Genomic DNA, 27,400 nt, shown 5'->3' with positions numbered 1-27,400 from the left:
AATTTTGAAGTGTTTTTTGGGCTACTTCGACCATCGAATGGGCTACTTCGACCTTCGACTACTACTTTGACTTCGAATCGAAGGATTCGAACTAAAAATCGTTCGACTATTCGACCATGTGATAGTCGAAGTACTGCCTCTTTAAGAAAAAACTTCGACCCCCTAGTTCGCCATCTAAAAGCTACCGAACCCAATGTTAGCCTATGGGGAAGGTCCCCATAGGCTTGGCTAAATTTTTTTGGTCAAAGGATAATCCTTCGATCGTTGGATTAAAATCCTTCGAATCGTTCGATTCGAAGGATTTAATCGTTCGATTGAACGATTATCCCTTCGATCGTTCGTTCGAACTTTTTGCGCAAAATCCTTCGACTTTGATATTCGAAGTCGAAGGATTTTCATTCCCAGTCGAATATCGAGGGTTAATTAACCCTCGATATTCGACCCTTGATGAATTTGCCCCTTAATCTATATGGGATTATAGCCTGCAAGGTAATTAACAGCAGACAGATCAATTGTTCATGCAAAGGGAAAATAAAGGTGTGAGTCTTTATGTTTTTGCCCACAATGAACCATTTTTTATTTCAGCCATTTGTCCATTTCATCGCAACCATGACTATTCAACGCATGATTGGCCCATAGGCAAGGTTGGACTGGTGGGTGCAGGCCCACCAGGGCTGCCACCCCAAGGGCCCCTGCCACCCCCCCACCTCCCTATGGGGGCTGTCACCACCTTGCACCTGAATTAAACTTACCTTTAGTGAGTAGGGGGAGGGAGATCAGCAGCATGGAGTGCCAGAGGGGATCGGGTTCGACACTGCACAAAGGTGCTCATATGCACTCCTTTTAATATTGCTCATGATTGGGATAGGAATTTGACTCGTTTCTTTTCGCCAAAAATGTCGCCGACAGGCATTAAAAAATGTTTTTGTTGCACAGTGAATTTTTTTTGATGCACAATGCCATACAAGTCTATGGACGTCAATTCCACGGCGAAACATGGCAAAAAATTTGCCCAACCCTACATGAATGGGATATCAGTGATACCCAGAACATGTTGTTGTGACATACAATAAAGCACCATATGCAGTTATCTTGCTTTTGTCATCAATTTCCATTTTTTGCATTATCACTACAGCTATGGGAGACTCGTTATCTGGAAAATTCTGAATTCTGAATTATAAAAAGGCCATCACCCATATAATCCATTTCATCGAAATAATCAAAATTTTAAAAAATGATTTCCTTTTGCTCACGTACTTTTGCATGTTGCAGGTTTCACACTATTGAACTTTCTCACCATGGGTATGGGATCCATTATCCAGAAAGCTCAGAATTATTTTAGTGAAATAATTGATTTTAAAAAATTATTTTCTTTTTCTCTGTAATAATAGAACAGTACCTTGTCCTTGATCCCAACTAAGATATAGTTAATACTCATAGAAGGCAAAAAAAATCTTTACAGTAAGTCATAGAGAGCCAAATTATACATAAATCCCTTTATCAGGAAATCGCTAGGTCCCGAGCATTCTGGATTATAGGTCCCATACCTGTATTGTCACAAATTTCCTAATTTACTGAACAAATAATTGTAGTATAAATTCAATGACTAATATCTAGTATAAGTAATTCTAAAACAACTGGACTTGCTGAGTAATCACTGAAAAGTTTCACTACTCATTCGAGCAGCTTCTTCAGTTCAACTGGCTGGTGTGGGAAGTCCTCGGCATATAAACTCTTACACTAATCCAATCACAATGGCCAATTGTAACTCTACAGAGAGATGACATCTGAAACTCACACAGGTTTGATTTTGTGGGGTCAGTATCAGACTAGGACACCAGGGGCCCACCCAAAAATCTTTGACTAGGGTCCCACTAATTAAACTTAGACCAGGTGCCCACTCTATCTACTACTATTCTTCCTCTCCTCCAGTGGCGGAACTACCAGGGGAGCAGGGGGTGCGAGCGGGCCAGGGCTGTGGACGTTTCGTGAATTTATTTGCTGGCGGCGAATCGCGCAAATTCACCGCAAATTCGCGCCTGGCGAATAAATTCACTATTCCCCAACCAGTTTTAGAGTATTCTCTCCAAAATCAATGGCAATATGACTTCTGTACCCCAGTGGTTTCAGAACACTTCAAACATCCATTTACGCAATTCTCACAAGTAACACCTGTTTCTAGGAGTCGCATGATACCTTGGTAATCCTATCACAGTAACCCCACAGAATAACACCTGTTTGAGTTTCAGATGTCACTTCTATCAAGAGTTACAATTGCTATTGTGATTGGATTAGTGGAAGAGTTTATATGCTGAGGATTTCCCACACCAGCCAGTTGTACTGAAGAAACTGCTCGCTTGAGTATTGAAACGTCTTCAATGATTAATCAGCAAGTTCAGTTGTTTTAGAATGACTTATACTAGATATACCATGACCTGGAGGAATGAAAATCTTCATGTTCAATGACTAATGTTTTTCCTTAAAGAAAGTTCCAACCCTTACATCAAGTATGAGTGGTGTAGCACCCATCTCATTCCCTCCATTTATTGGCCATAGGCAAGGTCCTACATGAGAGGTCATAGTTTAATATTGTTTAATAACCATGACATGATTTAGGGGCCGATTCACTAAGGGTCCAATATCGAGGGTTAATTAACCCTCAATATTCGACTAGGAATTAAAATCCTTCGACTTCGAATATCGAAGTCAAAGGATTTAGGGCAGATCGTTTCGATCGAACATTCGAAGGATAATTCCTTCGGTCGAACGATAAAATCCTTTGAATCGAACGATTCGAAGGATTTTAATTCAACGATCGAAGGAATATCCTTCGATCAAAAAAAGTTAGCCAAGCCTATGGGGACCTTCCCCATAGGCTAACATTGACTTCGGTAGCTTTTAGATGGCGAACTAGGGGGTCGAAGTTTTTTTTGAAGAGACAGTACTTCGACTATCGAATGGTCGAATAGTCGAACGATTTTTAGTTCGAATCCTTCGATTCGAAGTCGTAATCGAAGGTCGAAGTAGCCCATTCAATGGTCGAAGTAGCCCAAAAAAACCTTCGAAATTTCGAAGTTTTTTACCTTCAAATCCTTCACTCGAAGTTAGTGAATTGGCCCCTAAGATTTACATAATTAATGATACTCTCATAGCTAGTGATGAGCAAAATTTTTTGCTAAATTTTGGCAAGAAAATAACGCCCATTTTGTCACGCAACAAAAAAAAATTATTGGGCCACCTTGCTTGTCGCCCAAAGACTTTAGTGCATTTTGAGAATTTTTAAAATTTCACAAATTTACAGTGAAGTGAAATAGGTCAGATTCGCTCATCACTACTCATGCCTTTAAAATGGTAAGGTGAGATGGTGGTTTGGGAAGATCCTGCAGAACAGTTAGAACTGCAATTACTTGTATAACTCCACCCCAAGTGTATTAATGAATGGAGTTTATTGTGAGATTATGGATATCCTCCCATCCCATTTTTTGTAACCAGCAAAATAACGGAAAAACATGTGATGGAATTCCATGCGTGCATCAAGAAGTGTATCAATTGGCTTTTAAACAAGTCTGTTTCCCATCACTGAATTTGCCCACAATGCTTCATAAAGTGTTTAATCATGTATGCCCTGGCCATTCAAAAATGTATTTTTTTGTTATTTATTTTTAGAACATTTCAGTTGACAAGATGAACGGCCTTTGGTCTCTGTGGGATTATGTTCTCTAAATATTTCTTTGTAGAACACTGCGTACTAATTGGAAATTTGTAACGAAACCTACTCACCCTGGTGGTCTAGTGATCTAGGGTCTAGGGGGACGCCCGCCATGCCGCTTTGTTTCCTTCCAGGTGCCGGTTCCCTAAGGGGCGCGCCTCTGTTTAATTTATAGGTGCAGGCGCAATGGCGCGAAATTTCAAATGTATAAAAAGCTCATTTGGCCTGCTGGACCTTGCCCATTATAGGTTTATTCCTGGTGCTTTTGAGCTTTGAGCTAAATCTGAATTCTGACCTTGATTCCTGTTTTGACCCCTGCCTGGCTTTTTGACGATTCTGAACTCCTGTATTCTGACCCTTGCCTGATATCTGACTCTGCTTCTGCTTAACCCCTGGTTTTGACCCTTGCCTGCCTGACTACGTTTATACTCTGCCTGCCTCGACCTGGCCTGATCTGACTACTCTGTTGCCGAACGCCTTGTACTTCGACCTTCTTCCCAAAAGACTTTGCTGTACAGTCGTGCCCCTTTGCCTGTCCAGAACCCTTCGCTTAGCACCTCTCTTACTAAGACCTGGCGGCATCCGATTAGACCTGGCGGCATCCGATTAGCCGAGGGCTCCTCCCGAGGTGAAAGGCGGCTGTTAAAGGCTGAAGAAAGAACCGAGACCAGGGTGCTTAGCATCGGTTCTGGATTAGGGTGCCGACCATGACAAAATTCACCTGACATGTTGGCTTCAACATATAAAGGTCTTTGAAGGAGGACTAACCAAATTATTGGGGATATCTGCAATGTGCATTTGTTTTCACATCCTTCTCATAAGGAAGTTTGGTGGAATGTTTCCTTTGTTTCTATCAACTTAAATGGTTTTCTGGCCTTTTTCTCACAGGTCCCATTTACTTAGCATAAACAATATTTGTGGCTTGTCCATGTATCCATCTAACCCTAGCTGTTCTGCTGCCTGTACTGACCTCTGCCTGTTTTTTGACCATTCTCTTTGATGTTGTTATTGTACTGCACTACTGTTGGTTTTGACCCCGGCCTGTGACCTCAACTACATTCCCGTCTTCTGATTTGGTACTACTCTGCCTGAACTTCTCTCATGGTGGGAGATGCAGCTCCTGCTGTAGCAGAGTTTGGGGCCAACCTCTCTGTAGGTAGAGGCATCCTAATTAGTGATGGTCGAATTTGCGCCGTTTCGCTTCGCCGAAAAATTCGCGAATTTCGCGAAACGGCGAAAAAATCGCAAAACGGCGCCGGCGTCTCGTTTTTGACGCCGGCGTCCGTTTTTCGATGCCGGCGCCCGTTTTTGGCGCCGGCGCCCGTTTTTGATGCCGGCGTCCATTTTTCAAAAAAAATTTATTCGCTGGGCACGAATCTCGCAAATTCGCCACGAATTCGCGCCTGGCGAATAAATTCGCCCATCACTAATCCTAATACTCAGTGGTGGATATTAGGACATAGTGCTGATCTCAAGTGAGGAACGGCAGAGCATAGCATCGATCTCTTATGGAATTCTGGCTTTAAATAATGCCTTGGGGTGAGGCTGGCAATGTCCTATTTGTTTGATATAATGTGAATAATGATGGGTGAATACATCCGCGTGGCATGAATTTGCAGCGAATTTGTGCGTTTCGCCGCTGGCAAATAATTTTGCGAAACTCCCACATAAAATTCACTGACGAAAATTCACCTGCGCCAAAAGTCAATTGCATCAAAACCGCCGTGCATCAACAGTATTTGGACGCCCATTGACGCAGGCATCAATTTTATAGTTTCGCAAATCTTTGGGTTAAGTGAAATGGGAGAAATTTGCCCATCACTAAATGAGAATAAATGTTGTGGCCATTTTACCCCATTTGTGGCTCCCAATGTTTCATTAAAGGGATTTTGTCACAATTTATTTAGTGTAGTTTTTATTTCTAAATGACACTTTTTACACTGCAAAAAAAATCACTCTAGCATGTAACATTTCATTCCTAACCCAACAAGTGTATTTATTTAGCTGTAATATTGGTGTGTAGGTGCATCTCAGGTCATTTTGTCTTGTCATGTGCTTTCAGAAAGAGCCAGTGCTGCTTTCTGGCTTTTGTTTTTCCTACTCAATGTAATTGAAGGAGTCACAGTGGGACATTGATTTTTTCTATTGAGTGCTCTTCTTATATCTACCAGGGAGCTGTTATCTGGTTACCTTCCCATTGTTCTGCTGATGGTTAGCATGTAACATTTCATTCCTAACCCAACAAGTGTATTTATTTAGCTGTAATATTGGTGTGTAGGTGCATCTCAGGTCATTTTGTCTTGTCATGTGCTTTCAGAAAGAGCCAGTGCTGCTTTCTGGCTTTTGTTTTTCCTACTCAATGTAATTGAAGGAGTCACAGTGGGACATTGATTTTTTCTATTGAGTGCTCTTCTTATATCTACCAGGGAGCTGTTATCTGGTTACCTTCCCATTGTTCTGCTGATGGGGGGGGGGTGATATCAATCCAACTTGCAGTGCAGAAGTAAAGAATGACTGAAGTTTATCAGAGCACAAGTCACATGACTGGGGGCACCTGGGAAACTGTCTAGCCCCATGTCAGATTTCAAAATTAAATATAAAAAAATCTGTTTACTCTTTTGAAAAATGGAGTTCAGTGCAGAATTCTGCATCGATGACACTATACTTTTAGGGTATGTAAAAATGGGGTTCAGCCCTTCCGAAAAAAACTGCACTTTTCCCATGAATAAAAATAAATAAAATACTGCTTGTGTTCCTTAGTGGTGCGATCATGAAGATCTGTCTGGTGCAACATATGGGGTTGGTGGATATCAAGAAGTACTAACCATGCCCACACTGGTGCCAAATGATGCCATTGACTTCTTCAAATTAAATCATTGCTTCTATTCACATTTTGGGGAGATGTAGCAAATATTTATCGTTTGGTGACAAATTTCCCCATGTGCCTTCACCCTAAAGGCATCTGTTGATGTCATCAAACAATGGAGGAAAACAATCGTGAATCTTATTGTATGGTTTATGCCACTTGCTTGTGCCTTGAACTTTCTGAAGATGAAATATTTTCCTCCGTTACTGTGTTATTCATTCAGATAATCACAGGCTGCACAGAGAAGCATTTAGATTGTTTTGTGCACGATTGTGGAAACTATGCTCAGCTATGTAAAAATTAATCAATTGCAGGAAAGGGCTTTTCCCAAAATAAAGTTTGCCAGAAAGACCAAAAGCGTCGGAAAATGTTCCGTGGGACTAAAGTGCAATAACAAACCTTTATTTTCCACAGATCTGTTGCCTGACATGGTATGTACATTTTAATTGCTTCATAAACTCTTATTTGGTAATAAAGATTACAAAGTTAAGGTTTCCAATTTGCCTAGGAAATCTCCCAAACGTCTGCTAGTAATTCCTGAGTTGCACGTATACACTAACCATCTCATCTGGGATAGAATCCTCTACCATCTGTAACATCAAATGCACATTCCATGGGAGAATTTCTTTTGGTTTTCTATTTCTTTTCCTTACAAAGGCTCAAACTAACCACATAACATTTTTGCAGGGAGTAGAAGGGGGCGCAGAAGATTAAACAACCTGACTTTTTTTTTCTGTCCTTATTAAAACAAAGGCAATGGCTGGAGATCCATACTTTAGGATACTTTGAGAATTGGGTGTGGTCTCAGACAGAGAGTTAATTGTCTTTAATTCGGCCAAGGCATTCCCTGGTTCCAGTGTGGAACATGTTTAACTAATGAGCCACAGGTGTCATTTCCCTGTTCGTTTATATCTGAAGATCAAAGCTTGGATGGGAAACTTTAGAAATAAACTTTAGCGGTGGAAACATTTATATCAAATGTTGAGTATTTATAACAATGATTCATCCGTTTTGGGAATATTGCTTTTGTTCTTTTATAGTATTAATGCCTTTATTACACTAATGTAATTAACTAAGTATATCTTTTTCTCTAGGGAACATAACAATGTAGGGTGTAGGGGGTGTTAGGGGGTGAAGCAGAACTCAGATATGTCTTCATTTCAGTTCATTTATATTATTAGTATATCCACAGATTTACATTTTAAGTTCCAATGTTGACAATTACTTTTTATGACTTTTTATGACTGTTGCCCTTAGGAGCCTTAGCGCCTTATTCATCAAAATCCTAATTTTTATTTTTTTAGATAAAAAAAGTCCGACCAAACTAGAATCCACAACGTGACCTTATTTATTATTAAAAAAGCACGATTTAAACAGATCAGAGACACACTGGCTTAAATCGAGCAAAAATCTGTATCATACGTCGCTTGTCAAAAAAAATTGTGTGCGTCAACAAAAAAAAATGTTGCCCGTCGACTTCATGAATTTCTGTTCAATTTTCACAATTTCGCAAGTTTTTAGCAAAGCAAAACGGGTCAGATTCGCCCATCACTCCATCACTATTTACCACTAGCTCAGATTGAGTTACTTTCATTTCTTTCCTTGAGTGAGTAACTATGAAATCTCCTGCTTGTGGAATTGTATGCATTGCTCCAGAAACATCATAGAATTTTAAAAAATGTTTTAAGAAAACATATTTTTATATTTCTCTTTTTTTTTTACTAAGGAGAGTTTATTTACAGTAATTTATATATTTTGCTCAGTATATGACTCCTGCCAACCCTCTCAATTATTTAGAAAAATAACATTGTTTCAACCGCTGATTTATTAAAGAAAAACAGATTTTACATTTCACATGTGAATATTTTATTTATGAAGCAGAAAAAAAAGGAAATAATTTGGTGCTTGGTCTCATCTTTAGTGATGGGCGAATTTCTCCCGTTTTGCTTCGCTGAAAAATTTGCGAATTTCCTGCAAAATTCTCGAAACGGCGAAAAATTCGCGAAAAATCGTGAAATCGGAAAGTTCCCAAAAAAATCGTGCAAATCGAGCGTTTTCACCCAAAAATCGGGAAATTAGAAGGATTCCACTCAAAAATCGTGAAATTTGAAAATCGGACGGTTCACTAAAAAAATCATGAAATTTGAAGGATTTCACTCAAAAATCGTGAAATTTGAAGGTTTTCACAAAAAAATCCTGAAAATCCAAATTTTCCCTAAAAAATCGTGAAAATCAGAAACTGACGCCGGCGAATTTTCACGGACGATTTGCAAACTTATTCGCTGGCGGCGAAACGCCGAAATTCGCAGTGAATTCATGCCAGGTGAAATTAGGGATGCATCGAATCCAGGATTTGGTTTGGCAGGATTCGGCATTTTCAGCAGGATTCAGATTCAGTCGAATCCTTGTGCCTGGCCGAACCAAATCCAAATTCTAATTTGCATATGCACATTATGGGTGGGCGGGAAATCACATGACTTTTCATCAAAAACCACGGAAGTAAAAAACATTTTTTACACTTTTTCCTTTCCCAGACCCTAATTTCCATATGCAAATTAGGATTCAGATTCGGTCAAATGTTTCACGAGGGATTCAGGGATTCGGCTGAATCCAAAATAGTTGATTTAGTGCACCCCCAGTTAAATAAATCTCGATTTAGAACACAATTAGTGGATAAGTAGAAATTTATTATTGAACCATTAGTGGCATAACCAATGCCATAATGAAATATGTTGCCCTACCTTGTTCTGCTTCAAGAAAATCCTATCTAGTTACTAGATTGGTCAAAACATGTGTCCTTGAAATTGGGTTACTTATATCCCATTCATATCCCCTGGATCCTCTGTAGTCACTCATTTTGGTGGCATAAAGATAAAATACATCATGTTATTGCTAATTTCTCTGCACGGCGTAGTTCCTCCAGAACTTCTCATGTACTTCCATGATATTTGCATCCAAGAATGGGATGAGCTAAACTACAAGTGATAGTCTTTAATATTCATAAAACTGTAGAATACGTGAAATTGGTCAAGCAAATGTTTAGGACCAGGGTAACTTTTAGATTTTAAATCTGTTTTCATTTAGGGGAAACCCACTGAAACCAGTGTTCTGGTTCTTTCACTCAAATGGGTTTGAATATTGCCCTCTCTCCCTGTATTTGGTCTGTCTATGACAATGCACAAAGAGAGAAATATTTTAGGTGCATGGAGCTGTGTTCCTTCATTGTCATTAATTTAAATTTGATTCTGAAAGGTAACGGAAGCCAGTGCAGGGATTGACAGAATGGCGAGGCAGAGGAGGAGCGGTTGCTGAGGTGTATGAGCCTCGCAGCAGTGTTCGTTATGGACTGGAGAGGTGACAGTCTCTGGAGGGGAAGGCCAATTAAAAGAGAGTTACAGTAGTCTAGACGTGATATGATGAGAGAGTGAATAAGAATTTTGGCAGCATCTTGGGTGATAAATGATGGTATTTTGGATATGTTCCTTAGGTGGAAGTGACATGATTTAATAAGTGACTGGATATGAGGAGTGAATGACAGGGCAGTATCTAGGATAACCCCAAGGCACCGGGCCTGGGGAGAGGGGGTGATAGTGGAATTGTTAACTATGATGGATACTTCGGGGATGCTACTGGTGTTTCTTGGAGGAAAGAGAACCATTTCAGTTTTAGAGAGGTTTAATTTAAGGTTGCGTTGTGACATCCAGGTAGAGATAGCGGACAGGCTGGAGGAGACGCGAGTTAGGAGTTCTGGGTTGAGATCAGGAGATGAGAGATAGTATCATCAGCATAGAGGTGGTAGTGGAAACCATACGAGTTGATTAATTTGAATAGTAATGTCCCCTACTTCATCCTTATTCTTCCTCACTTGTAGCTTCTACACTTGTGACCATCTCATTTCTTTTTCATCTGCTAATATGTACTTTCTGCACTGAGTTCTTATATTTTCCTTTCTTGCATATTTTCTTGCTATGAATCATGATCCTACTCATGGTCTTTCTTTCGTGAGAATAGTTTATTTTTAGCTTTCTCTACACATCCGAGCACAGAATTCTTTATTTCTTAAACAAGACCCATTGCTGTCTGCAGCCCCTTTTCTGTAAACTATTCAAGGCAGTTGACTATATTGTGGATCTACTCTAGAGAAAGGTAAACAAATGTCTCTTGCTTGCAAATGGATTATGCCATGTTTCTTGTACGTTTTCTTTATTGGTCTTAGGAAAACACGTTTGTTGTGAATGTTTAAGATCTAAGTTAAAATCATGTTGTCTTTTATGGATGTATAGAACATGTACACAGCAGGGTGTGACGCAATTCCTAGACCACCTTCCACCCCCAAAATAATACACCCATAGACCTGAAACCTACCGAAGTCAATGTTAGCCTATGGGGACCTTCCAGAGCACTTTTCTAAGTTTTATTTTGATTGAATAAAAATCATTCGATCGATTGCTTAAAATCGTTCAAATCTTTTGATTCGAATGATTTCCTCATTTGATTCGAATGATTTCATTGTTCGATGAACGATTTTTATTCAATCGTTCGATCGCAGCTTTTGCACTAAAATCCTTTGAATTCAATATTCGAATTCAAAGGATTTTACTTCGAGGGTTTTTTAACCCTCAAAATTCGACCCTTGATAAATCTGCCCCACTGTGTCTAGCCTGCAACTAAAAGTGGCAACACACGGCCTGATAACACTCAACCCTTCCAGACTGAGTCGGCTCATGTATGGGGCCCATAGATGGACTTGTCAAAAGTCAAAATCGGATATCTTTAGGGCAGGTTTGATTTTAACATCCAACAAAGACTGCATTTAGTGTATACCCAGCTTAAGCCTCCATTATCCTGATTTTCCCAACACAAAGACACCTTGCTAAAGCCTAGTCCTCACACAGACCTACCCCTAGAGCAGCCCCACTGCTGCAACTACAGTAGACTCTTTTCTACCATACTGCCTTGCAACAATCCCCAGTTTTTTATGTTGTGTATTGAACTTTATAGAATATGATTGATAGAGCTCAGGTCAACATAGTTACATCGTTAAATTGGGTTGAAAAAGGACAAAGTCCATCAAGTTCAACCCCTCCAAATAAAAACCCAGCATCTATAAACACACCCCTCCATACCTTTACATACATTATATATAACATGCTGACTAATGGTTCAAATATTATGGACAATTGCATTTACCATTCTAGCCCACTAGCCAGATGTAGTGACAAAGGACTGTACAATTGGCAAATTCTCTAAGGGCAGGAGGGTAGTTGTTCCCTTCACACAGTAAAGGTAACTCTACCTGTGACTTTTTAACTGCCTCTTAAAAGCTTCTAAACTTTACCCCAGGAACTACCCACCAAAGCTACTGTTTTACCAATATATATTGAAATTGCTAAATAATTAGAACCTTGTGGGGCCCCCTATACCTCCAGGGCTCTCCCGGCGTGCAGTTAAAGTTGAATGGCCGTATATGCTGCAGCAAATACATTACACTACACAAGGCCAGGGAACCTTGGCATTCGCGGCGAATTTGTGCGATTCGCCACCAGCGACTAAATCAAAAATGCGCCGGCGTCAAATTTTTTTTTTAGAAAATATGGACGCCGGCGTCAAAAATGGGCGCCGGCGTCACAAATGAGACGCCGGCGCTGTTTCGCAAATATTTCGCTGTTTCGCAAATTTTTTGGCGAAGCAAAACGGCGCAAATTTGCCCATCACTATCTATTGCACTTTGCCTGGTCTGAGGTTGCGAAGGCAAGTCTGGCGATAGAGGTAACGTTCAGTAATTTCAAAAACTTAGTGAATTTCACCAGAACAAAAATTCACCTGGCGTTAGAGTGCGAAGTTGCGCCAGAGTCTATCTCCTTACGCCAGCGAAATTACACCAGCTACCTTTAGTAAATCGGCGAAGTGCCGAAATGACGTCACGCTGGCGAATTTTCATCAGCGTTAGCCACTTCGCCCTTTAGTAAATTTCCCCCATAGACTTTTGTGTTTGTTGGTTACAGAGAGACATTTAAGAATTACCAGCCGTTCCTCTGCTTTTCCTTTAAACCCAGGGAATGAAGCAATTAAATGTTGTCACGTATAATTTTAGTTTTCTGGTGAATATATTTGTCTTGGTTGTAACATAATATCGTAAAAAGTCACATTTTCTTCACTTTTGCTGAAACATTCTTGAACAAAATAATAAACGGAACCATTACACATTCCCCACAAGACAAACAAATCTTCACCAGCTAGTGAAACTGCTCTCAACGTTACATGCGAATTGATCTCGGAAAGCTTGGGAAATGTGCAGGAATAGGGGATATAATCAAGGAAGAAAGAGGACAGGACAGGACATTTGTTTGTGGTGGAGTGTGAGTAATTCCTATTGTGATCAGAGCAGGGAACAAGGCAAGGCATTGGGAAGAGTCAGCCCTGGTGGTACAATGAACGTGATGGGGAAAAATGATTAAGGTCATTACATCAAAAGAGTCTGGGAATGCATGAAGAAAGCAGCAAGGCAGAGGCTAATTAGCCGGATTTGTTATTACAAACAACCAATTAGATATGCTGTCTGTAGACATGTTAAGGGATGCAGAGCGCAGACACAATCCATTTTGTGATTCTTTTTGGCTATGATCTAATGCTGTCCATAAAAACATGTCAGCTATAAAAATAAGGGCGCTCTCGTTTTGGGGGAAATTTGTAAAAATGGAGAACACATAAACGTTCGTCTTTTTGCCTGTTTTGATGAATAGTTTCATGCTTCAGCTGGATTGAAACAAACCAGTTTGATTGCTTTAGCATTCCTTGAAAATTCTATAGTGGGGTTCCTCAGGGCTCAATATTGGGTCCACTTTTATTTAACTTGTTCATTAATGACTTAGGGGAGGGTATTGTAAGTAATGTATCAGTGTTTGCAGATGACACAAAACTATCAGCCCAATTAATTCCATCCAGGATGTGACACTTGCAACAGGATCTTGACTAACTGGCAATCTGGGCAGCTAAGTGGCAAATGAGACTCAATGTTGATAAATGTAAAGTCCTGCACCTGGGATGTAACAATATCCACTTATACCCTTAATGGGACTGCACTAGGCAAATCCATAATGGAGACGGAGCTTGGAGTCCTTGTAGATAATAAACTTGTCTGTAGCAAGCAATGCCAGTCAGCAGCATCAAGGGCAAATAAGGTCTTGACTTGTATTAAATGGGGCAAAGAGTCACGGGAGGAGGGGGTCCCACTGTATAGAGCACTGGTGAGGCCCCATCTAGAATATGCCGTACAGTTTTGGTCTCCATCACTCAAACAGGACATTATTGTATTAGAGAGGGTACAGAGAAGGGCAACTAAGCTGGTAAAGGGAAAATCTTAGCTATGAGGAAAGATTGGCCAAGTTGGGATTGATCACACTGGAGTAGCGGGGTTTAAGGACAAGAGAGCACCCATTCCGATTAGAAGAAAGGAGATTCTGCCTAAATATTGGGTATGTTTCTTTTTTTACAGTGAGAGCTGTGAAGATGTGGAATTGTCTCCCTGAATCAGTGGTACAGGCTGATACATTAGATAGGTACAAGGAAGGGTCGGATGCTTTATTCACCAGTAGCTCCTCCCAGCAGACAGGAGGGAGCCAATGAGATTAGAGGAGGGAAAGGGGTGTTACAGGGAGAGCTGGGAAGTGAATCAGGGGTACAGGCTGATACATTAGATAGGTATAAGAAGGGGTTGGATGGTGTTTAGCAAGTGAGGGAATACAGGGATATGGGAGAGAGCTCATAGTACAAGTTGATCCAGGGACTGGTCCCATTGCATCTTGGAGTCAGGAAGGAATTTTTCCCCCTTCTGAGGCAAATTGGAGAGGCTTCAAATGGGTTTTTTTTTGCCTTCCTCTGGATCAACTGGCAGTTAGGCAGGTTAAAATTGAGATCAAAGGTTGAACTTGATGGATGTGTGTCTTTTTTCAACCTAACTTACTATGTTAACCACTTGAATTCCACACAACTGAAGGGAGCATGTATGTGCCATGTCCAACCCCATCTCTTGCAGGGTCACCTTGTGGACTTACTAACCGTCACAAACTGGGCAACATTTTCACCTGACTGTGGCAGTTTGTATTATGCTTATATTCTGGGAATGTTATATTGCAGGCACTTGCATTTCTCAAGAAAATTTACCATTTAGAAGTAGTTATCCAGAAGCCCATCATCCAGAAAGGTACAAATACCAGTAAGGCCATCTCCCATAGAATTAATTTTAATAAAATAATAAAAAAAATTATATTATTTCTATAAAACAGTACAGGTATGGTATCCTTTGTTCCGTAAACCCATAATCCAGAAAGATATGAATTATAAAAATGCAATTCAATGATATTCATGGTTTTAGAGCTTGTGAGTTTAGTCATGGTTTTGGAAACCTCTAAAGCCACTATAATGAGAATGTTTATAAATAAGCCTCTAAATTAGAGTTATATTTAATGGATGATTATAATCTTTCTAACAGGTTCTTTATAAACGATAATCAATCAAGATGGGCTTCTTATAAACTGATCAAAAAAGAGAATATATGTAAAGGTATGGAACCTGTTATCTAGAATAATTGGGACCTGGGGTTTCCTGGATAATGGATCTTTCTGTAATGTGGATCTTCATACTCTAAGGGGCCCATTTACTTAGTTCGAGGAATAGAGGAAAAATAGTTCGAATTTCGAATTTTTTTTGGCTACTTCGACCATCGAATGGGCTACTTCGACCTTCGACTTCGACCTTCGACTTCGACTCGAACTAAAAATCGTTTGACTATTCGACCATTCGATAGTCGAAGTACTGTCTCTTTAAAAAATACTTCAACCCCCTAGTTCGCCACCTAAAACCTACCGAGGCCAATGTCAGCCTATGGGGAAGGTCCCCATAGGCTTCCTAACAATTTTCTGATCGAAGGATAAATCTTCGATCAATAGATTAAAATCCTTTGAATCGTTCGATTCGAAGGATTTAATCGTTCGAGCAAACGACTATTCCTTTGATCGTTCAATCGAACGAATTGCGCTGAATCCTTGGACTTCGATATTCGAAGTCGAAGGATTTCAATTCGGCAGTCAAATATTAATTAACCCTCGATATTCGACCCTAGGTAAATTTGCCCCTAAGTCTACTACAAAATCATTTAAACATAAAAAAGGGTTATTTACTAAAATCTGAAGATTTCTCACTATTTTCTTAAAGACATTTTGGCCAAACTCCCGTGTACAGTTTTGCCATATTTATCAATAAATGTACTCAAACATTTCCAGTGCGGGAAAAGAATTATACAATTTTTTCAGATTTTTTAAGATTATCCTGAAAACTCATATTTTTCTGGATTATCTCCCAAAAAATACAAATTCTTTGGATTAATGTATGAAACCCAGAGCAGATCATGATATTTTCCATTTGGGACATCTCATCTGCCATTGACTTCTACATGACCTCGGCAGGTTTGAGATGGAGTACTTTTTATTCAGACCTTTCCTTTAGTAGCATCAGGGTTTAATAAATCACAAAAAATTTAATTTTTTTTTCCTCTAAAAAAAATGGTGTTTCCCCTTTAAAACTCAGACCAGAATAAAATTGAACTTTAATAAATAATCCCCTAAATAAACCCAATAGGCTGGTTTTGCTTCCAATAAAGATTAATTTTATCTCAGATTGGATCAAATACAAGCGACTGTTTTATTATTAAAGAGAAAAAGGAAATCGTTTTTAAAAACGTGGATTATCTGGATAAAATTAAGTCTATGGGAGACGGCCTTCCCATAATTGGGAGCTTTCTGGATAATGGGTTTCTGGATAATGGATATCATTTTTGCAATAATGACACCTAGGGGCCCATTCATCAAGCTCGAGTGAAGGAATAGAGGAAAATAGAGGAAAAATAGTTCGATTTTCGAATGGTTTTTTTGGCTACTTCGACCATCGAATTGGCTACTTTGACCTTCGACTATGACCTTCGACTTCGAATCAAACTAAAAATTGTTCCACTATTCGATAGTCAAAGTACTGTCTCTTTAAAAATTTCTTCGACCCCCTAGTTCGCCACCTAGGCTTTCTGATCAAAGGATAATCCTTCGATAATCCTTCGAACGATCCGAAGGATTTAATCATTCGACGGTACGATTATTCCTTCGATTGTTCGATCGAACGAATTGCGCAAAATCCTTCGACTTCGATATTCGAAGTCGAAGGATTTTAATTCGCCAGTCGAATATCGAGGGTTAATTAACCCTCGATATGCGACCCTAGGTAAATGTGCCCCCTAGAATATTTATATCATAATAAATTTTGACAGTTGAGACTGAATACATTCATCCTTAAATCAATATGTAACTGATACTAGCTCCTATTTCTTTCAGTGAGTGGAGCAGCATTCTTGATTTAGTAGCCTTCTTGTCCTTAATCAATGGATTTGATTGTGGAATATGTACTGGAGGAAGATGTATGGTTTACACCAAGCCTCAGAATATCTCATACTTTATTATGTTCAGAAAAGGTTAGGTCATTCAGAATAAATCTGTTTTTTTGGGGGGAAATAACATAGAAGAGATGCAGATTTGTAGGCCGCGCACTCCTGGGACACCAACACGAACCGCTCGTCTCCAAATGTTTAAAAGGTAAATTCTTTATTTTTAAGACATACAATCAATCAAACAGCAATAGCGTCTGAGGTCTGACGCGTTTCGTGATAATTCACTTCCTCAGAGACCTCACTTCCTGTCACATTACATCGATTTATATCCCCCCCAACACACCTGTGTGTTAATTAAAACACTGAAAAAAAGCTGGAAAAAACCATTACTTTGTTCCGCTTAAAAAATCACGTCAGTTACACAAAAAATATTAATATCAAAAAGGCGTGGATGATTCCATAAATTCGTTTTTTGATTGGTATGACATATAAGTATGAACCATATAATTTGTATAATACATCTTAGATAATTATAGAATTTGATTTATGTGACATTTGGTTTACTTTTGCCCTAAATTCATTCTTCAAAATACAATTTAGTATAGTATAATTTAACATTTGGAGACTCAAATATATAAAACATTGTAACTATTTAATCTTCACTTATTGAGATAGCGTTCGTGCAACAATGTATAAATAAGTAGTACCCACAGACAGACACAATGTTGCTATATGAGATGAACTTTTAAAAATAACAACTAATGTCAAAGATTGAGTTTAGCCCTTCTGGTTGTCTGGTATGTAAATGAAATATCCACTTGATTTCTGTTTTCAAAACTTTGGCTTGTAAATCACCACCTCTAGGGCCCAAACTCACTCTTTCTATTCCCTGTACTGACATCCATTTTACATTTCCACCACCACATTCCCTAAAATGTCTTGCCACAGGAGTATTTACCTTTTCTGATTTGATATCATTAATATGCTCACGTATCCTATTTTTTAAATTTCTAATCGTGCAGCCAACATACTGTTTGAAACATTTTAGACAGGTTATTAGATACACTACCGATTTAGTGTTACAATTAATATAACTCTTAATCTGGTACGTTTTCTTTGTAACACTGCAGGTAAAGATCTCTGAAACCTGGACTACTCCACAAGTAACACATCTCTTCGCTCCACATCTGAACATTCCAATATTATCCAGCCATGTATTACGTCTAGTTTCCTTATTAAACATGCTGGGTGCTAATTTCATGCCCAGTGTTGGAGCCCTCCTGGCTACCACCTGAATACCTGGTTCCAATAATTGTCTGAACACTGGGTCCCCATATAATATCGGGAGATGCCTATTTATTATATGTTTGATCCTATTAAATTGTATACTGTATCTCGTACTTAGGACTATTTTTTTCCTTTTCTCCTTCTTCTCCTCTAAGTCCCTTCTCATTTCTCTTTCTTCCTTTTCTCCAGATAAACCCTCTGCCGGGGCAGTGTTCAGTACTGAATTACATTGACTAGTTCTATCCTTGCGTTTTATTATATCTTTCCTATCTAGTTCAAGTGCCGAAAGGAAGGCCTTCTGTAAGCCCTCAAATTTGTATCCTTTGCAGAGAAACTTATCTCTGAGTATGCAGGACTCCTCTACATACTTTTCCACCGTACTACAGTTCCTGCGCAAGCGTAGGAACTGTCCCCTAGGGATACCATCATTAAGATGACGTGGATGACAGGAGTCCGCCCTAAGTAGGGAGTTCCCCGCAAAGGACTTAGTATAAACTGTTGTTACAATCCTCCCACTTTCCTCACTGATCCAGAGATCCAGATAGGCAATACTCTTCTTGTTGAAATTATAGGTAAATTTTAAGTTTAGGGTCTCATTATTAAGACTGTTGATAAATTCCCCAAACAAGGTGTCACCCTCTGCCCACACAAACAGTAAGTCGTCTATGTAGCGACGATAAGTTACAACATGCCGGAGAAGTGGATTAACCCCTCCAAGGACGTGGGTTTCTTCCCACCAACCCATGTATAGGTTGGCATAAGTTGGAGCAAATCGTGCCCCCATGGCTGTCCCACGTCCCTGGAGGTAAACCACCTCCCCGAATATGAAGTAATTGTGTGTGAGGAGGTACCAGAGGGCCTCCAGGATGAAATGTTTGACTCCTTCCGAGTAATTGCTATATCTGTTCAAATGGTATTCTATTGCTACCAGACCCTTTTCATGTGGAATGCTGGAGTACAGGGATGTAACATCCGCTGTCCCCCAGCTATAGGAATGGTCCCATTCCAAATTCTCCAATAATGTAAGCACATCACTCGTATCCTTGAGATAGGAATGTAGCCGTCTCACCAAGGGCTGGAGCAATAGATCTAACAGCTCAGATAGACCTTCATTAAGCGACGCAACTCCCGATATAATGGGCCTGCCCTTAGGTGGCAGTTCACCTTTGTGCACCTTTGGCAAATGATAGAAGATCGGAGTCTGCGGTGTTTTGGGTACCACAGTGTCCCATGTTCTATCTGTTACCAGGCCCAATTGTTTACCAAAATTCGCAATTTTCTCTAATTCCTTTTTAAATTTATTAACTGGATTAAAACTTAAAGGTTGATACGTTTCAGTGTCACTCAACTGTCTCATTGCTTCTTTTTCATAATCAGTTGTATTCATAACCACAATGAGTCCCCCTTTATCCGCCTGTTTTATGGTAATGGTTTTATTAGTGCTCAATTCATTAAGTGCCTTTTTTTGTTCCAACGTGAGGTTCCCTGATTTGTGCAATAGACTCTTGTTACTCGTGCTCAGATTAATTAGTTCCTTCTCTACCACATCTTGAAAAATATCAACCAGATTTCCCCGACTATTAACTGGATAGAATTCCGATTTTTTCCCCATTTTCTCATTAATAACCTGTGTATTTACTCCCACCAAGTTATATGGTAATTCACCACTTTCACGCAACAAGATCTCAAGATCATGAGCAGCGCGTTGTTCAAAAAATAGCGGTGACTTATCATAATCAACCGAGTGGTCACCTGATATAGTGCCTGCCCCCATATGTGCAAACTTCTCACTCGTCTCACTCCCCTCTAAGTGACCTCTCATGTCTCCTGTGTTAGACTCCAATTGTAAGAAAAATTTACGTAAAACCAACTTTCTTATAAACTTACTTACATCTAACAGTGTGTCTAAAACCTCAAAGTCGCAAGTGGGGCTAAATGATAGACCTTTTTCCAAAAGTGAAACTTGTGCATTGGTTAGTGTAATGTCCGATAAATTCAATACATTACAGTCCGTTTTTTGTCCATGCGATCCCTCAGTGTATATTTCCGATCGTCCATTCTTCTTTCCTCTACTTCCTCTCCTCGTCGATCCTTGTCTTGTCGCTTGTAGTTCTGATTTGACAGTCTCTGTTCCCCATTGTTTTTCTCCCCGTTTTTTGACCTATATTCACCACTTGATTTCTCACCATTCTTCGGGGTACTCTGTCTCCCCCCAGAGAAAGCATCCATGGCTCTTTGGTTCCTCTGTTCCTGTGTACTGCGAAGGGAAGAAGAAGACAGCGAGGAAACAGCCGACTGATCGAAGCTAGTATCAGCATATTCAGTGTCATCATTAGAAAAGCTAACACGTTTTTTATCATTCCATTCAAATGGTTTTAAAATAGATTTGACTCGTTTTCGGTGTAGCGGTTTAGTATATTTAACGTACACTCTGCCTTCTTCGTAATCACCGCTATCACGATTAAATTTGGATGTTTTCGCTAAAACAATTTTGGTTTCTATATCCGCTAGTTTGGTTCTTATATCATGTTCCCATTTATCAAATTTGTTATGCTCCCCACTTGCACCTGCCACCGGTGTTTTGAAGCGTTCTTGGGCCTCCTGGATATCTACATTTAACTTATCCAGTGTTTCCTGATTGTGTTCCACAAGTAGCTGCATTAGTTTAAGTGAACAGTCTGTTAACGTATCGTTCCACTTCTTTATAAAAGTCTCATCTTTAATTTCATAAACTGGGAATTTTTTAATCCGTAATCCCCTAGGGATCATTTCCTTCGAAATATATTTTTCTAAAGACATCATATCCCACCAGATTTTAAGTTCTTTAATCATCAATTTTTCTAATTTCCAAAATGAATTAGCCTCTGATTCCTGAGAGGGATTGATGCAATCATTATTAAACACCGATTCTGCTCTCTTGCGGCGCTCAGCCACCCGATTACTATAGGATTCTGACATGTTTTAGCGGGTTATACAGGGAAAGCTGTGAGTAATTACTTATACATTTAGCGTTCAGCTGAAGTAAATGAATTCCACAGGGCCGGTTTCCTAGTTTTTAAACCATTGAACAGTAACTTTACAAAGAGAATAGATCCGGCTCTGAGATTTTTTTAAAAACTTATTAAATACGACAAAAATGCAGGAAAGAATTCCAGCTGCAAAAGACTTTAAAGCTGACTTGACCCTGCTCACCGTAGACATTGGTTGGTCCGGGTGCACAGAGCCCCGGACCCCACTCTTGAATATAAACAGCGGGTTCTTCAAGTCTGCTACATCAATGATTAAACAATGGAAGCTTATGCTGCGAATCTTACCCTGCAGGGATGGTGACCCGGGTGCAGCCAGCCCCGAGTCCGTCACTAGGAAGGAACGTCAAGATCAGGTAGAAGAGATGCAGATTTGTAGGCCGCGCACTCCTGGGACACCAACACGAACCGCTCGTCTCCAAATGTTTAAAAGGTAAATTCTTTATTTTTAAGACATACAATCAATCAAACAGCAATAGCGTCTGAGGTCTGACGCGTTTCGTGATAATTCACTTCCTCAGAGACCTCACTTCCTGTCACATTACATCGATTTATATCCCCCCCAACACACCTGTGTGTTAATTAAAACACTGAAAAAAAGCTGGAAAAAACCATTACTTTGTTCCGCTTAAAAAATCACGTCAGTTACACAAAAAATATTAATATCAAAAAGGCGTGGATGATTCCATAAATTCGTTTTTTGATTGGTATGACATATAAGTATGAACCATATAATTTGTATAATACATCTTAGATAATTATAGAATTTGATTTATGTGACATTTGGTTTACTTTTGCCCTAAATTCATTCTTCAAAATACAATTTAGTATAGTATAATTTAACATTTGGAGACTCAAATATATAAAACATTGTAACTATTTAATCTTCACTTATTGAGATAGCGTTCGTGCAACAATGTATAAATAAGTAGTACCCACAGACAGACACAATGTTGCTATATGAGATGAACTTTTAAAAATAACAACTAATGTCAAAGATTGAGTTTAGCCCTTCTGGTTGTCTGGTATGTAAATGAAATATCCACTTGATTTCTGTTTTCAAAACTTTGGCTTGTAAATCACCACCTCTAGGGCCCAAACTCACTCTTTCTATTCCCTGTACTGACATCCATTTTACATTTCCACCACCACATTCCCTAAAATGTCTTGCCACAGGAGTATTTACCTTTTCTGATTTGATATCATTAATATGCTCACGTATCCTATTTTTTAAATTTCTAATCGTGCAGCCAACATACTGTTTGAAATAACATACCCTGCAATGATGGATATTGTGTTTCCAGATTCATTTTTTATCCTTTTTTACTACAGACCATATATGTCTAATGGCTATAACATACATAGGCGTTTAAACAGAACATCCTCTCTCAATTATTGAAGCTTTATTGAGTGTTAAAAAGCTACGTTTTCTCCATGCTATAATCTATACTGACAGAGCCAATTTAACAATTCAGAACATATGGCAGTAAATAAAGGTATGTCCCTTTGCAGTTATCCTTAAGGAAACTACTAGCCTTTCTATCTCTAGCAGATAAATATTATAAGTGGGACACATAATCCATTCGATAGTGGCCGGGGATTCAGCAAATCAGGCCAATTAAAGAAAAACAAGGGGGATATTAAGCAAACACTGAACATTCCCACAGCAGTTCACACCACTGAACTTAATCTTGTCATTACATATTTCATGTTTGCATGGTAAAATGAGATGGAATATTTAAGCCACAGATGTAGGGGCCGATTCACTAACTTCGAGTGAAGGATTCGATTTGGGCTACTTCGACCATCGAATGGGCTACTTCGACTACGCCTTCGACTTCGAATCGAAGGATTTGAACTAAAAATTGTTCGACCATTCGACCATTCGATAATCGAAGTACTGTCTCTTTAAAAAAAGACTTCAACCCCCTAGTTCGCCATCTAAAAGCTACCGAAGTCAATGTTAGCCTATGGGGAAGGTCCCCATAGGCTTTCCTAAGTTTTTTTGATCGAAGGATATTCCTTCGATCGTTGGATTAAATCCCTTCGAATCGAACGATTCGAAGGATTTAATCGTTCGATCGAAGGAATAATCCTTCAATCGTTCGATCTATCTGCGCTACATCCTTCGACTTTGATATTCGAAGTCGAAGGATTTTAATTCCCAGTCGAATATCGAGGGTTAATTAACCCTCGATATTCGACCCTTGGTGGCCCCTAAATTGTGATCAGTTTCCAAAGTCTGGCGTAGGACAGGTTTGAATATCGTCTATAAAAAAAAACAACACAAACAAGAACGTTCATTTGTCTGATTCAGGCTTTTTAGCACATTTTTTTTTATTGTTCCTTAATCCACATTTATTTCTTAATTTATCAAGTGTAATATACATGAAATCCACAAAAGTAGCCAAAAGTAAAAGTTAACCCTTCTTTTATTGCAAAGATCTGGCTGTTGTTTTCATGATCGTAGAGGGTTTTCTGAGAGAAAAACTTTTGTTTTTGTACAAAAGTGAATGGAAGATTCACACAATTTTCGGAATTTTTTCCGGATTGCTCAGAAGTTTTTGTTCTTGCTTTTTATAATCAGCGTTTTATATAACTTTTTATTTCATTCATGTTTTTAGAGAAAAGTATTTACTTCTGGTTTTAAAAAGCTCTAATACCACTAATATTCAACCCTTAATAAATGAGCCTCGTGGATTTAGTTTTTGTCATTGTAAATCTGGAAAGGGACGATATTAAAAGGATGGATTAGATTTGAGTGTTATTATTTATTTAACGAGAAAACATCTCATTGAAGTGCTCACAGTATCCAGTTTTCCTCTCCTCAGGTTTTCTGCTATAAAGTCATATTTACTGTTTAGTCCAAGTTAAATCCAAGACAGTCGGAAGACTCCATGTTGAGTGTGTAGAAGAATAGGGATGGGCGAATTTGACCAGTTTCGTTTCCCCAAAAATTTGCCGCAGATGCCCATTAAAGTCTAATTTTTTTGACGCACACCGCCACACAAGTCTATTTTTTCGGCGAATTGAGGCGAAAAAATTCGCCCATCCCTATAGAAGAGGAAGACCCACCCCCTGGTACACAAGTTCTCACTATTTCTGAAAATGACTCTGCTCTGGCTTCTTCCCCCCCCCTATTTATCAATATTTTTTTACGACAATTTCTTGTGGGGGGAAAAATAAAATTGTGAAAAAATTTGTCACCGAAAACTGCAACTTTTTTGGATTTGTATCTGAAAACTGCGACTTTATCAGATTTGAAGCCAAAAAACACAAAATCTTTGGAGTATTGAACGAAACCCACCAGGATATCAACAGGACATGTGCCATTGACTTCTACATGACCTCGGCAGGTCTGAGTTGGAGTACTTTTTTATTCGGGAATCCAAAAAAATTTGAGGGTTTTTTTTGTACGAAGAAATGGCGGTTTTCCCCTTTAAAAGTCTGATTAGAAAAAAATTGGACTTTGATAAGTAAAATGTCAGAAATCCATTGTTACAAGTAATTCTGGGATCCTGGGAAAGCAATAATCAGCAAAAGGCTGCATTTAGTGGATACTTATATTCCCTGTAGTCACAAGGAACACGTATGCAATGACAAACAAATAACTTGAAAAATGTCATTAATGTTTCTCTACTCTTAAGCTTTCATAGCAGCCACTAACTACTGGGCCTCTGCAATTCTCCCTTTGATTAAATATATTAAGAATACAATCAAGGGCCAGATTAAGAAAAAATTACAAAAAAAAAAATCATCAAGGTAAAATATATTTTCAGCCATGGATAAGTATACAGGTATGGGACCTGTTATCCAGAATGCTCGGGACCTGTTGTTTTCCAGATAATGGATCTTTCCGTAATTTGGGTGTTCATGCCTTAAGTCTACTATAAATTAATTTAAACATTAAATAACCAGAATAGGCTGGTTTTGCTTCCAATAAGGATTAATTATATCTTAGTTGGGATCAAGTACAAGTTACTGTTTTATTATTACAGAGAAAAAGGAAATCATTTTTAAAAATTTGGATTATTTGGATAAAATAGAGTCTATGGGAGACAGCCATTCCGTAATTCGGAGCTTTCTGGATATCGGGTTTCCGGATAAGGGATCCTATACCTGTACCATAAAAGTCTCCAGAGACTCAATGTACAGTAGCACAATATTTAGTACATATGTAGTACAGGTATGGGTTCCATTATTCGGAAACCCATTATCCAAAGAGTTCAGAATTATGGAAAGGCAGTCTCCCATAGACTCCATTATAATCAAATAAGCCATATTTTTAATAATGATTCCTTTTTCTCTGTAATAATAAAACAGTCGCTTGTACTTGATCCAAACTAAGATATAATTAATCCTTATTGGAAGCAAAACCAGCCTATTGGGTTTATTTCATGTTTACAGATTTTCTAGTAGACTTAAGGTACAGTATGAAGATCCAAATTTCGGAAGGACCCATCATCTAGAAAGCGCCAGGGCCCGAGCATTCTGGATAATAGGTCTAATACCTGTACATATATTATAGTTGAGGTGCCCAAACAATATATGCGTACTCTCTTTTCACATAGCAGTCTCTGTACTGACCCAAATGATTGCTTGTTTGTATTGCCCACCATCTTTTGTTTGCCATAAATCCATCTAAATATTGGCTTAAAAAAGATGTCATCATATAGTGATGGGCGAATTTGCGCCGTTTCGCTTCGCCGAAAAATTCGCGAATTTCGCGCGAAATTCGCGAAACGGCGAAAAATTCGCGAAACGGCGCCGGCGTCTCGTTTTTGACGCCGGCGCCCGTTTTTGACGCCGGCGCCCGTTTTTCCGACGCTGGCGCCCGTTTTTGGGGCCGGCGACTTTTTTCGAAAAAAAAATTTCGCGGACGTTTCGCGAATTTATTCGCTCGACGCGAATCGCGCAAATTCGCCGCGAATTCGCGCATGGCGAATAAATTCGCCCATCACTAGTCATCAATAATAATTAATACCGAGAAACAATTTACCGGCAACATACAATTCACAATGTAGGCTTTTGGAGAAATTTAGTGGAACAATTGACTTCTCATCCTTCAGATAGTGATGACCAAATTTGTCTGGTTTAGCTGAAAAATATGTAGAAAATTTGCCAAGTCAGTGTTTTTGTGTGGGGACCTTTTTCGTGGCAACTTTTCAGCAACTTTTTATGAGGAGTCTAAGGGAAGTTTTTTGTGCATTATACATTGGGGGTCTATGGACGCTTTGTTGCCACTTTTTGTAAACAGTTTTGTAAGAATATTGGTTGATTGGCAAATTTCGCCAAAATTTTAGTAAATCCTTGATCTCATACTCTCAGGAAAACTATATGAGAACCAGGAAGACTAAATAAGTATAGTGTCCTGTGTTCAAATCAATTGCTCACACCCGTACACCTGGAGATGGTGTTCCATAAACCCATTGGCTTTGACAAATAACTTTCGAGGGTTCCTAATCATGGTTTTATTAAATTGATTTTACCAAACATATAACGGACCATTTATTAACACCTTACTCAACAAGACAAAAATAACAAATGATTGTGCTCATTCTAATTGCAGCCATGAGAATTCATACTAATTAAATTCATTTTCTTATGTATTACTCATAATGCTGCCATTAATTATGTTCTTTTGTTTAAACCAAGTAATAAATGAGCTGAAACATAAAATGAAATATTTAAAATGAACGGCATGCCGCTACATACTATGTAATGTGATTAGAATGAACGCACTCTGGACATGTGGCCAGGTAGACATTATTTACCATTTGTATTGTTAGACACCAAAACTGACACTTGTTTGAAAGCTTCACTTGATTAACACATGAATATGTCACACCAGGAATGTATGTTAATTGTACATAGCAGAGCAATGTTTATATTTGGTTAAATGCAATTTAATGAAAATAAATTAATTTACTTTGGGGCCCATTCACCAAGCTTGAGTGAAGGATTCGAAGTAAAAAAAACTTCGAATTTCGAAGTGTTTTTTTGGCTTCTTCGACCATCGAATGGGCTACTTCGACCTTCGACTATCACTTCGACTTCGAATCGAAGAATTCGAACTAAAA

The sequence above is a fragment of the Xenopus laevis genome, chromosome 6S, assembly GCF_017654675.1.
Source record: "Xenopus laevis strain J_2021 chromosome 6S, Xenopus_laevis_v10.1, whole genome shotgun sequence".
Classification (NCBI taxonomy): domain Eukaryota; kingdom Metazoa; phylum Chordata; class Amphibia; order Anura; family Pipidae; genus Xenopus; species Xenopus laevis.
The sequence above is the reverse complement of the archived record's forward strand: the minus strand, read 5'-3'. Positions refer to the sequence as shown.